This window comes from Pelodiscus sinensis, chromosome 1 (assembly GCF_049634645.1).
Source record: "Pelodiscus sinensis isolate JC-2024 chromosome 1, ASM4963464v1, whole genome shotgun sequence".
Classification (NCBI taxonomy): domain Eukaryota; kingdom Metazoa; phylum Chordata; order Testudines; family Trionychidae; genus Pelodiscus; species Pelodiscus sinensis.
This window is the reverse complement of record NC_134711.1, coordinates 90,363,842-90,375,906: the sequence shown is the minus strand read 5'-3', so window position 1 is coordinate 90,375,906 and position 12,065 is coordinate 90,363,842. Positions and strand designations below refer to the sequence as shown.

Sequence of the window (12,065 nt, the reverse complement as noted above, 5' to 3'; positions counted from 1 at the left end):
AATGCCTACACCATAGAATATTTAAAACAGAGGTGGAGAACTTTTTTTGAGTCAGGGGTCACTGACCCACACAAAAATCAGTCAGGGGCCGCACATAAGTGAGAAACTGTGACGGGGCAAACAGGCCTCACACTGAAGGGCTGGGAGTAGCCCAGGCCCAGATGGCTTAAAGAGCCCCGCCCCTCCAGCCCTGCTGGGCATGCTCCCAGCAGAGCCAGCATATAAAGGCAGAGGGAGCCCAGCAGGAGAGGAGGCAGCTGGGGGGTAGAAGGGTCTAGGCTGCACTGCTGGTGTTCCTACAGCAGTGGAGGCCAGAGCGAGGGCCTGCATCAGCCTCTGGGAGTGAAGCCGGCATCCAAACCTGCTGGAGGGACTGGACCACCTACACCGCCAGCCCTGGCCCTGGCCCTGGCCCTGGCCCTGGCAAGGACTGCTGCTGAGGCAGACAGACTATAGGGGTGCCAGGGTGGTAGAAAGTAGCCCAGGGCAAGGGGTTGCTATCACAGCTTGGTGTGTATTGGCTGGATTCCCCACTGAGCAGGCAGGAGCAACAGTCCCTGCCTACAAGGCCCTGGGCTGTGACCCTGTGGAGAGGGAGGGCCCAGGTCCCCCTACCACCATTTCCTGTACCCTGGGCAATCACACTGGCTGTGAGAGGCTTTTCCTGGAGCTAGGCCTCAACTACCATATATGCCCTGATAGAGGGGTCTGGACTGTGTACTGGGACCATTAGTACTGTATAGGCCTGATTAGAGGGAACAGGATGTGGGATCCTGGGGGGGGGGGTGCACCCCATGTCAGGGGCTGGCCCCCAACAGAAGCCAAAAAACAACCCTGGTCCATTGACATGGCTCTTGATTGAAAAGGAGAAAGACACTCACCACATACACTAGAGCCTAGGGTTGCCCAGGCTGGTAGACTTTGACTATGTCTATGCTAGAGTTTTGTTGGAAAAACAGCTGCTTTTTGAACAAAACTTGAGGAACGGGACATCCACACTGCAATTGTGTTTTTCCGCAAGAAAATCAAAGGAACAGAGGGGTTATTCCAGCATTGGTAATCCTTATTCTATGAGAGAGAAGCCTTCTTGCAAAAGAGCTGTTTTGCAAAAAGTTGTGTGTGGATGGGGAAGAGGGAGTTCTTTCGGAAGAAGAGGAAAAGGCACAGGTGCTCTGATGCCATTCTGTCCATAGCAATTACAGCTTACATGTGAGAGAGTGTTCACCCAGCCTGGATGCTCTTTCAAAAAAGCGGATCACTTTTTCTATTCATTTTTGCAGTGTGGCTGCTCTATTTCAGAAGGTTTTTTTTGGAAGATCTCTTCCGAAAAAAGCTTCTTCCAAAAGAATCTGTAGTCTAGACATAGCTGTGTGTGCCAGACCTGTGGAGGAGGGTAGGGGGAATGGAGTGCCAGATCAGGCTCCCCAATGCTGGAGGGGGAACCCTAAGCCTTGGGCTAGATCCAGGCAAACTGAGGGCCACATTCAGCCCCTGGGCCTAAGGCAGGCATGTCCAAAATCTGGCCCGTGGGCCAATTGCGGCCTGTGTTCCGGTTTAATACGGCCCCCCCAGGTAATTTGGCAATATCTATCTTTTATGGCCCCCAACGAATCCATATGTATTGAGATGAATACATTGTAAAATCTCAGTTAATGTCATTTGGTCTAAATCAGTTATAAATATATTTGGACACAACATGTATACTTGGTGTTATGTTCCTGTTCATATTTTTTGAACTTAAAAGTTGACAGACAACCTTTATTACCAATAATATGTAATGTACTTTACAATGTTCCTGACATATATTTCAGCTTCCTGGATTTTTTTTTTTTCATCTGGCCTTCAGATATGAAAGGCAGAGTGATTTAACACCTGTTTAGATTTGTCATCCATGTGACGAAAAGAAAAATATGCCGTTTGCAATAAACTTTGCATAAAATAGTTAATTTGCATTTAATTTTAATGGTTCAAAGAATGTCAGGCAAAATGGTCGGCCCTCACACATGTTCACTTCATCAAATCTGGCCCTCGTTGAAAAAAGTTTGGACACCCCTGGCCTAAGGTCTCCCACCCCGATCTAGAAGAAATGGCAGTGAAAGCTATAATAGTCATGAACAAAAATTCAACTGTCGTGTGCAGTTTTGTCACAATACTTCAAACCTAGCAAAGAGATAAGATACTTAAAAGAAGAAACAGAAGAATGTTCCTTAATAAATTCTGGCTGCAGTGCCCATTTAATGCATTCTTTAGCCAAAGACTTAAGTGCCTTTTCTCCAGGAATAAAAAATTGTTGAAGTTGAAAAATTCTTTTGTAACCATTTTGTTTCAGTGTTACTGAAGAGAGCGGGAGGATTCAAACTAATTCTCCCTAACAAGGTTCTATGGAATTCTGTGGTTGATTGTTTTGAACAATTTATTAAAAATTGGCCTAATCTTTGTGAAGAAAACCGTGATTAAATATATGGAAGTGTCTCATGCAAAGTAACATTGGAATAAAGAGTACTTTAGAGGACGTGCTCAGCTTGCTGATGCTATTGAAATTTTAAAGGCAGTTCAAGAGACATTGATGAAAGAAATACCTCACCAGAAAGTTAAACTGCAGGCAATAAAATAAAGAAGCGAATGAATCAAGCACGAACTCCACATTATTTTCTTGAGAACATTCTTGACCTCAGGTACAAAGATAGATGCTGAATTTTTCAAGATACTGCTGCTGCCATACCATAGGCATCTCAAAAATCACTCCTCAGTTATCCAAGTCATAATAAATTTCAGGGCTGGAGCGAAACCATTTAATTGGTACATGTTTAGTGATTTTTTTTTTTTAAAACAAAGTCTCTCCCCTGACTTGGTGGAAATAATTACCTAGGCAAGTTCCATCAGTGGCTAAGCCAACTTTTCACAGCACTAGCTTCCTCTGCAGGCACAAAAAATATTTTCATCATTTGGTATTTCTCGCTCAAAGCTAAAACTGACTGGGAGAGGGGAAAACCAGAAAAAAATCATTTTTGTTTATCTATGAATTAAAATGGAACAGTAGGTGTTAAAATGACAATAGGAGTGTGGAAAACAAGAGCTAGTTGTAGAAGTTCTAAGGATACCATACATTTAGTGTTGTGGTTGTTTGTGTTAAAAGTTAAACTTTTTTAATTTTCAAATTATATTATGCACAGTAGGAAAGATTAAAAAATGTTATTCTAACAGTATAGATGCTAAAAATTTTAGTGGTTACATGCTAACTCCCCAGGAGCCAAGCTGGCAGACACTGTGCTCCAGGCTGCCAGCCCCACTCCCAGGGAGCCAGCTACCAGCCCGTGACCTACAGACTCTCATAGGGTATGTCTACACTACCCTCCTAGTTCGAACTAGGAGGGTAATATAGGCATACCGCACTTGCAAATGAAGCCAGGGATTTGAATTTCCCGGGCTTCATTTGCATAAGCGGGGCTCCGCCATTTTTAATGCAAATGAAGCCCGGGAAATTCAAATCCCGGGCTTCATTTGCAAGTGCGGTATGCCTACATTACCCTCCTAGTTCGAACTAGGAGGGTAGTGTAGACATACCCCTATAGACTCAGTAGCACAGGGTGGCAGCCAGTTCCCCAGGAGCCAGTGCACGCCAGGAGCCAGCTTTTAAGCTGGCTCCCTACGTGTACTAGCTCATGGTTGCTGCATTGCACTGCTGCCTCTGATACAGAGACTTCTGTAATTTAATTTTTAATATTTTCTAAATCTACACTGAGCTTTTTTTTCCTAATAGTTCACTGTGGTTGTTCTACACAGCTGTCTCAGTGTAGAAGCCAACAGGGTATCAAAAGACTAATGGCAGTCAAGAAAACACTAATGTAGTGTTTAGGGAAGTAGTGTTTAGGGAAGTACTGTAACATGTAGTATGTGAGCAATAGACCAATTTTTTTTGTACAGCTTCATTTGCTCATAATTCTGTATAATCAGTGCAAGATTAACATGCTCTCTGGACATGAAAACGGTCACAGAGAAGGGGAGTTGGTGAGCGTAGCAAGCAAGGGGGCACAGCCCCCTAGTTAACTTTTTAGTTCCATTATCCTTATTATCTCTTGAATCTTTGGTAATAAACTTATCTTTTTTTCACTATGAACTATCTAAATGCTGTGATATTAAGCAAGGTGCTGATCCTGAGTTGTCATAGCTAGCATATAAACTGTTCCTTTGGGGAAAGCAGACCTGGTATTTCTGTGAACTTCATTAGATAAGGGTCTGGATGCTACAAGTGCGTGTTCAATAGAGCTTGGGGACTATGGTGTGCCTATTTTTAACCTGTAAAGCAAAATAAGGCTAGCATTGGCTAGAGGAGAGTGCTCAGGTGGCTAAAGAGCTGTTGATGTTAGGGAACAGACACTCAGCTAAAGACAAGCAAGTTTCTCACATGCTGGAGGCAGGGGTTGACAAGGTACCCCTTAGAACTATTACACTGTCCCTGGGCTTCTGCTGTTCCTTGATCTCTGCATAAAGCCCCTGGCTACGTCTACACTGGCCCCTTTTCCGGAAGGGGCATGTAAATTTCATGAGTCGTAGTAGGGAAATGCGCGGGGGATTTAAATATCCCCCGCGGCATTTAAATAAAAATGTCCGCCGCTTTTTTCCGGCTTTTAAAAAAGCCGGAAAAGAGCGTCTACACTGGCCCCGATCCTCCGGAAAAAGTGCCCTTTGAAGTAGGAATAAGATCCTCCGGAAAAGGGCACTTTTTCCGGAGGATCGGGGCCAGTGTAGACGCTCTTTTCCGGCTTTTTTAAAAGCCGGAAAAAAGCGGTGGACATTTTTATTTAAATGCCGCGGGGGATATTTAAATCCCCCGCGCATTTCCCTACTACGACTCATGAAATTTACATGCCCCTTCCGGAAAAGGGGCCAGTGTAGACGAGCCCCCTCTATATAATTTCAATCACTCCTTAACAGCTCTCCCCTCACCTGCTAAATATTTATCAGCAGGGTCTACAGAATAAAACTAAATTAATAGAATACTAGAACTGGAAAGGATCTCAAGAGGTCATCAAGTCCAGCCCCTGCCCTCATAATGGGACCAAGTACCATCTAGGACTAGGTCATCCCTGATCGATGTCTAGCTAACCTGCTCTTAAATAACTCCAGTGATGGAGATTCCATGATCTCCTTAGGCAATTTATTCCAGTGTTTAATCACCTGGACAGTAAAGAAGTTTTTCCTAATGACCAACCTCAATCTCCCTTATTGTAATGTAAGCCCATTGTTTCTTGTCCTATCATGTCAAAAAGAACAATTTTTCTCCCTCCTTGTAACATCCGTTTAGGTACTTGAAAACTCCTATCATATCCCCTCTGTCTTCTTTTCTAAACTAAACAAACACAATTCTTCCTGTCTTTCCTCATAAGTCATTTTTTTTGGACCTTTAATCATTTTTCTTGCTTTTCTCTAGACTGTCTACAATTTCTCCACATCTTTCCTGAAATATGATGCCAGAGTACTCCAACCAGGCCTAATTTGGAGTATCTGGACCAAGGTGGGTTTTTTTTAAAGTAAACTACAGCCATGATTTCAAAGCACTGTGGAAGAAAACCTGGCTTCACTGACATCAAAGGCAAAACCCTCCTCTCCTTCAGGATAGTGGTAGAAATGTATCCCTTAGTCTGGTGCTGCTGAAACAAAAAACAGGACTATGTAGCACTTTAAAGACTAACAAGATGGTTTAATAGGTGATGAGCTTTCGTGGGCCAGACCCACTTCCTCAGATAAGAGTAGAAGAAAATTGTTATATGGTTGTGACAATTTTCTTCCACTATTTGATCTGAGGAAGTGGGTCTGGCCCACGAAAGCTCATCACCTATTAAACCATCTTGTTAGTCTTTAAAGTGCTGCACCTTCCTATTTCTCCTTCAGGCTGCGATCCCTTCAGTGTAAAACGCAGGAGTGCTGGAAAGAAGCCTAGGGCAGGGCGGCGGCTGCGCAGCGTAAAGGAGACGCTCCGTCACCTCACTGCTCTACCTGGTTCCTGTGGGTCACAAACAAGGGTTTCGCGTGAGACCCCCCCCCCCCAGACGCCAGAAAGGCGATTCGCGCTGTGCTGTGGCCGCTGCAGCAGCCAGGAGACCACTGAGATCCGTGCCAGAGTCACAGCCCAGCGCCGGCTGGGGCCGCGCTCGAGACTGTGGCTGCAGCAGGCAGGGCCGGGCTGAGACTGGGCCGCTGGATCAGGCTCTGCGGGGATGCACTCGGGCCGTAGACAAGCAGCTGAGGGGCCTCAGGATTAGCGCTCTGCGGCGCATGACAACGGGCCAATCAGAGGCGCGCTTAGAGGGAAGCCGCCCTATGACGCTATCAGTAGCTATGGTGGATACGCTTACTGTTGCCAAGGGCTGAAAAAGATGATAGGCGGGACACCCCAAACGCTTTCACCAATGACGTGCGCGCTTCATTAAGACTGACACCTTTCAGGCCCAATAGCGTTTCCCTCCGGCTATAACCTGCACGGGGCGGTGCAAGCTGGGGATAAATAGCGTCGCAAGCTGTGCCGGGTGTGCCCGTGTTGCGTCTCAGACAATAACTAACTGGGGGCGGGGCGTTGCATTTGTGGGTGTTTATCGCTGGGGCCCTTGTTGGTAACTTGGACACCAGTCAAACGCCTTCCCTCTGGCCGGGACCACACGGGAGCCGCTGTGCGTGCTTGATTGACGGTGATTTTACCTAGCTGAGCTAGGTAGTGCTGCCGGCGCGCAGTGACGCACCAACGCAGAAGTCTCTTTTAAGACCCGCAGCTTGGTGGGCGGGACTTTGTTTTGTGACGGGCCCAGCATTCATCCAATGGGTGGGAGAGAATAAAAATACAACCCAATGAAGGGTGCGGAAGAGCCCGAGAGTTGGGCGCGTTCTCGTCCAACGGCCTGGGTGTATAGCCAATGGGGAGAAAGGAGGAGGCGGTGCCAGACAATGAGTTAGGTGGAAGATGTATGTGACTGTCAGTGAGTGTAGCCAATGGGTGGGGAGATGGCGATGATGCCAGCCAATTGAAGTCGCAGAAAGGTGGGTATTGATGTGATAGGCAAGGGTTGTGGCTAATGGGCGGGGAGACTACGGAGACGCTATCCTATTAACAGTACGGAGGGGTGAAAAGAGGCGAGGTGTGTGATCGGCAGGAGCTGCGGCCAATGGGGGCGGACGCTGGCGCAACCCTGGCCAGTGAGCTGCGCAGGGGGCGTCACGGAGGCGTGTCTCGGTGTGTTTGGGTTCGTGCTCTCGGGGGGAGGGAGACGGCGACGAGGAAAGTTTTTATTTTTTAAATTGTATTTTGTTTCTAGTTTCTGGGGTTCGCGCTTCCCCTGCGGGTGACGCGGGTGGGTGAGAGGAGCCGCCCCCGGCGCTGAGGAGAACGGAACTACGCGCACCTCGGCGGTGAGTACGGGACAGGCCCCCCAGGCACAGGCAGCGCGGCGGGGGTCTCCGTCCGTCTCCCTGGGGCCCCGCGCTGCGTCTGTTCCCCCGCCCTCAGCGGGAGGGGTGGGGGCCTGGCTGGAGAGCCGCCCCGCCCGCCAGGGCTCCCTCCGGGCCACTCCTGCCTCGGAGCCGCAGGCGGCCGCTCGCTGGTCTCTGCCTGGGCGGTCCCGCTGGCTGCCCTCGGCCGGCTGGGGACTGAGGCGGCGCGCGCGGGGCCGGAGGGTGGCCCTAGGCCGGCGGGGTTTAACTGGTGCCCGAGCCCCGCCCCGTGCGGAGGGAGGGGCGGCTCCAGGCTCAGCCCGCGGGAGCCGAAACGGGAGCCGAGGCCCTGTGTGGGGCCTGCAGCGCTGCTCTGCCCGCGGCGTGCGAGGCCAGCTTGACCCGGCACGGCCTCGGCAACCGGCAGCGCGCGGGCCAGCGCAGAGCCTCAGTTGCCGCCGCGTAGCGCGCTGCGGGCCCCAGGGAGTGAGCAGGAGACTCTGAGCCCTGGCGGGTGGTTCTGCTTCCCGGCCGCCCCCAAGCAAGCCGCCAGCAAACCTCCAGTGGCTGGAGTTACCCCGCTCCGCTGCGTGCGGATGCGCTCCTGAGGTTATGTCGGTAGCACTACCGACCACATTGGATTTGTTGCATACGCGGCTGGTGGAATGAGTTTAGAGGCGGGAGGAGTAACCGAATTGAAGAGGAGTGTCCCAAGCCAAAGCCACTTTTCAGAGCTATTCCTGGCATAGGAAAATCCGAGGCGACACATTGCTAGGGCTGCTTCTCTCTCACTCTCGTGCCTGCTTTGTGGTGCTCCTTATGTTAATATATACGCTCTATGACTACATAGGGAAGTAACTGAAGTCACCTAATTTTGTGAGGCGTGGGCATGTTTTTTTTGTTAACTCAAGCCAAAAAATAAGTGGTCATGCTGAGGCCCCTCCATTTGCATTCACAGTCATACATGACCCTTCCGTTTTACTGTCCCAGTTTAGTTTCTATAACAGGGGTGGGCAATACTTTTTGTAAGGGGTGGGACACATCACCAATTTTGGTGGTAGTGGTGGCTGGCTGTGGGGCAGAGGAGCACATGAGATCTCTTGCACCTGCCCAGCCGAGGCACACAATGCCTAGAGGGAATTGCTAGTGTTTTGAACTGCTGGCCGTTCCCTCTGGAGCAGTGTACCCCTGATGGGGGGAGGAGACTCCATGCACTCTTCTGACCCTGGGTCTTGATTGGCCTGGAGGCAGGGCGCAGCGCTGCCAGCTGCAGACTGGATCAAATGGCTTGGCAGGCTGGATTCAGTCCCTGGGCCATATATTGCCCTTTCTATGAAGAAGCTTTTTTAATGTCAAAGTATATCTTGCTTTTTTAACTTTTGGGTTTAATATCCAGATTATTTTGAGGTGTCTGTACAGACTAGGGATGTTAAAAAGTGCTTAATTAGGTAACCATGTAACTGTTAAGTCTTAGCAGTTATTCGTAATGGGCTCTGCAGTATAAAGTTTTAACCCCCGGAGCTGGGCAGGCAGCAAGTGTGCACTGGAAGCTGGCTCTCAGCTGCTGACTCCACTCCTGGGGAGGCCTACAGCATGGGGCGGCAGCTCACTTCCACCTCCTGCTCTGCTCTTGGGGACCCAGTTGCCTCCCTTGCACTGCTGCCTCTGATTCAGGGTGGGTTGGGGGGGAGAAGAAAGAGAACAGGGTGAGGGGTGGTCTGGATTGAGGGGAGGAAGGGGTCCTTAGCCTTAGCCCAAGTCCCTGCCTTGAAGGACCCAGGCAAGGCGGCTGGTTAAATCTGCTAGTTTAAAAAAAAAAAAAATCAGTGTACCATTTGTCTCCTGGGCTATGTGTAGCAGTGAACAAAATGAATATTGTTGTTTGCGGGATTTGGCACTAAATCTTTTTATTACAGCCTAGCTATAGAAATAGGCTGCTTTTTGTACTCTAGGTAGCTGTTACTGTCAGACAGATGAAGCTGCCAATATATATTTCTGTTTAGGCCTTGCCTGGTTGAGCGTAAGTCAACAATTCTCTGATTTCTGACCTTTCTATTTCAGTGTATAATAAAGGGTGCTCTCCTGATACCAACAACAATAAAGTTGATAACTTTTAGAAAGATCTCTTTGTATCCTTCAACTATGTGAACTCTTACCTGTATGATCAGCAAAGGAGCAGATTTGTTTGCAAGTGTTTGATAGTTCATTCCATTTGTGAAGCAATGGATATAGAAGAAGAACATATAGCATTTAGATAATGCTTTGTATTTTTTGAAACAAGGGACAAACAATCCGTATTCACATCACCCTTCTCGCATATTGAGTCCAGTGATATTGTTAACTTTGTCCTATGGCATGGACATTGTGGCTATGTCTACATTTGCGGCTTCTTGCGCAAGTAATATGCAAATGAGGCTAAGCATGGAATATTGCTGAGCCTCATTTGCATACCTAATGAGTCACCATTTTTTTTCAGAAGAGGCTCTCGCGCAAGGAGTGTCTACACTGCCCCTTCTTGCGCAAGAAAAACCCTCTTGCGCAATGCCGTTCTTCCTGAAAAGTAAATAGGTGTAACGGCATTGCACAAGAGGATTTTTCTTGTGCAAGAAGGGGCAGTGTAGATGCTCCTTCTTGCGCAAGAGCCTCTTCTGAAACACATGGTGGCTCATTAGGTATGCAAATGAGGCTCAGCGATAGTCCATGCTTAGCCTCATTTGCATATTACTCGCGCAAGAAGCTGTGAGTGTAGACATAGCCTGTGGGAGAGGGTTCTGAAGCTTTTATTTTTTCATGAGTACTAGGAGTTGTAATCTCATCTTGGATAACTCTTTGTTTACAGTGTATTGAACTATGGAGATGACCTTTACTAGTTTCACCAGGTCTGTATGGATCACATTTCTGAGGGTTGGCAGGCTCTTTAGTTCAGAAATCAAGCTAAGAAATACATTTAAATGATTGTCACTCATCTACACAAAATCTGATGAATTACTTCTGTAGAAAAGTCTTCTGAGTTTGTTTCACTGTTTTAATCTTTATGTAGTTAAATGAATATAACTAGAAACTGGGGGGGGGGGGGAGCTCTCTTAACCAGTGAGTCTCTTTTGGAATGGGGAAAAATATATAATCAGATTTAGTGAAAAGGAATGGAAGGTACTATTAAAATATAATGGAAGATGAATGCCATGAGAGAGAGGAGTCAAAATGAAAGTGTAAAATGATAGGCAGCAAGAGGATCCAAATACAAGCAGAGAAGGCAGAAGATCAAAGGCCAGAAAGCTAATTAGTGGATCAGAGGTTAAGAAGTCAAACTGAAAAATGAAGGGGTGATAGTTGGGGAGGGAGGGCAGCTTAAGCAGCTTGACAGAGTATTTGGAAAGAGATGATACAGTAATGACATATTGCTTTAAAGAGAAATGAAATTGAGTTCTGAAGAAAGGTAAAAGTCCCCTACACTTATTTAAATTTACTTTTTAGAAATTCCGTCTCATAATTCATCACAGTCAGTATTAAGAAGCTTTCTAGGGAAAACTGGTGAGAATTCTAGTACAGTCCTAAACTACTTGGAAAAGGTAAAGACTGATCTACTATGGAAGACATGATGAGTTCCCTGATGTTCCAGAAGCACTGTAGCTCAAAACATTTTTTTTTTTTTTTTTTTTTTTTGTATAGAGAGCTTCTTCCTTTGTCTAGCTGACACATTCCTGTTTCTGCCTCCTATCTTAGGGCTAGTCTATGCTACTGAGGGAGATCAATTTTAAGTTAAATGAATAACGTAGCTGAATTTGACATACTTACTGCTGTCTCATCTCTGTGGTGCATTTATAGGAGATTATCTCCCGTCGTTTGCCCTTGTGCTTCTTGTTCCAGTGGAGTATGGGACTCGATGTCTAAGCGATCAGCCATTGATTTAGTGGGTCTTCATTACACCTGCTAAATCGACTCCTGGTGGATTGATCTCTACTTTCTCAATCCAGTTGGTAGAGGAGACATACCCTACCCTATGTAGTCCCACATAAGGCAACCCTTGCTAAATAATTGTCTCTGTTTTTGCCATACATACCTTGTTTCTGCTTTGAGGCCTAGTCTACACTGGGAGTTTAGGTTGAACTTGGTGGCATTAGGTCACCTTTTTTCCCCTAAACAATGAGTCCATACCACCAAGCCCATTTTGTCGCCTTTAAGGGCCTCTAAAGTCTGTTTCTGTACTCATGCTCTCACAAGAAGTAACTGCTAAATTCAACCTTGCATGGTTGACTTTCTGGTAGCGCAGAATCAGCGCTTTGAAAGTCAACGTTCTTGGCCTCTAGGCGGTGTCGTACGCTGTCCCTTGATGACTGCTCTGGTCACAACTTTCAACTCTAGTGCTCTCTAGGCGAATATGAAAAACCCCTGGAAATTTTGAATTTTGTTACCTGTGTTGCTGTTATGGTGAACAGACTTCAAAATAGGCAGCACTCCTGACCATGAGTTCCCAGGGTCACAGATGAGCACCAGCAGGGAGAGTGAGGAGATCCTGGACTCCATTACAGTGTCAGGAGAAGAATCTGTTCTTGCAGAACTACAAGCCAGCCAAAGAAATGCAGATATCTATGCCAAGATTGCAAAGGACATAGACAAGAGAGGATGCATTGAGAATGCCCAGG

The 12,065-nt window shown here is 47.2% G+C and overlaps 1 protein-coding gene across 6 annotated transcripts in view; it reads left to right on the top strand.

Annotated features, from left to right (window-relative positions):
- The first annotated feature begins 6,915 nt into the window (after positions 1-6,915).
- Positions 6,916-12,065, top strand: part of TNRC6B (trinucleotide repeat containing adaptor 6B) — a 259,188-nt gene continuing 254,038 nt past the window's right edge. For 4 of the 6 annotated variants that reach the window (XM_075912600.1, XM_075913231.1, XM_075912831.1 and 1 more), the window contains exon 1: positions 7,232-7,401. The gene's annotated coding sequence lies outside the window, so the exon portion shown is untranslated. The other 2 variants (XM_075912508.1, XM_075912457.1) reach the window with 2 other exon arrangements.